This window comes from Argiope bruennichi, chromosome 11, assembly GCF_947563725.1.
Source record: "Argiope bruennichi chromosome 11, qqArgBrue1.1, whole genome shotgun sequence".
NCBI classification, from domain to species: Eukaryota; Metazoa; Arthropoda; class Arachnida; order Araneae; family Araneidae; genus Argiope; species Argiope bruennichi.
The window spans coordinates 74,428,965-74,429,487 of NC_079161.1; the positions used below are offsets into that span (position 1 = coordinate 74,428,965).

General features: G+C 29.4%; 1 non-coding gene across 1 annotated transcript; it reads right to left on the reverse strand.

Annotated features, from left to right (window-relative positions):
- Nucleotides 1–204: 204 nt before the first annotated feature.
- Trnaw-cca (transfer RNA tryptophan (anticodon CCA)) lies at nucleotides 205–276 on the reverse strand. The gene has a single exon. It is a non-coding gene; the product is annotated as a tRNA-Trp (tRNA).
- Nucleotides 277–523: the final 247 nt, after the last annotated feature.

Below are 523 nucleotides of genomic sequence, written 5' to 3' on the forward strand. Positions count from 1 at the left end.
AATATTCAGGAAATCCGTTTGAAGGCTACTACGGAGACGAAACGCTACTACGGTAATATTATCAAAATGTGAACAGTGAACGAAAAAATACCATGCGAATGATGTCATTAATTTTTATACAACCACTAATTGTAATTGAGAATAGAAATTTTTTTTTTTTTTTTTTTTTTTTTTTGTTCAAGTGGCATTTAAAAAAACACTCATTGACCCGGACGTGATTTGAACACGCAACCTTCTGATCTGGAGTCAGACGCGCTACCGTTGCGCCACCAGGCCACAGGAGATTTAGAGCAAAAATTGTAATGTTTCCTGATTATTTACTAAAAAAAGTTTACTGAAGATATTTCGTATTTGTTTTAGAAATAGGTAATTCAACTCCTTTCTCAAATCACACAACATCCATCGCACACATGTAATTTATTTTAATAATTTTTATTTATGCCAAAAATAAATATATTTTTTATTTATTTAGATCTACAAAATTAAAAAATAATAATAATAATAAACCTCTAATCCGAAACAT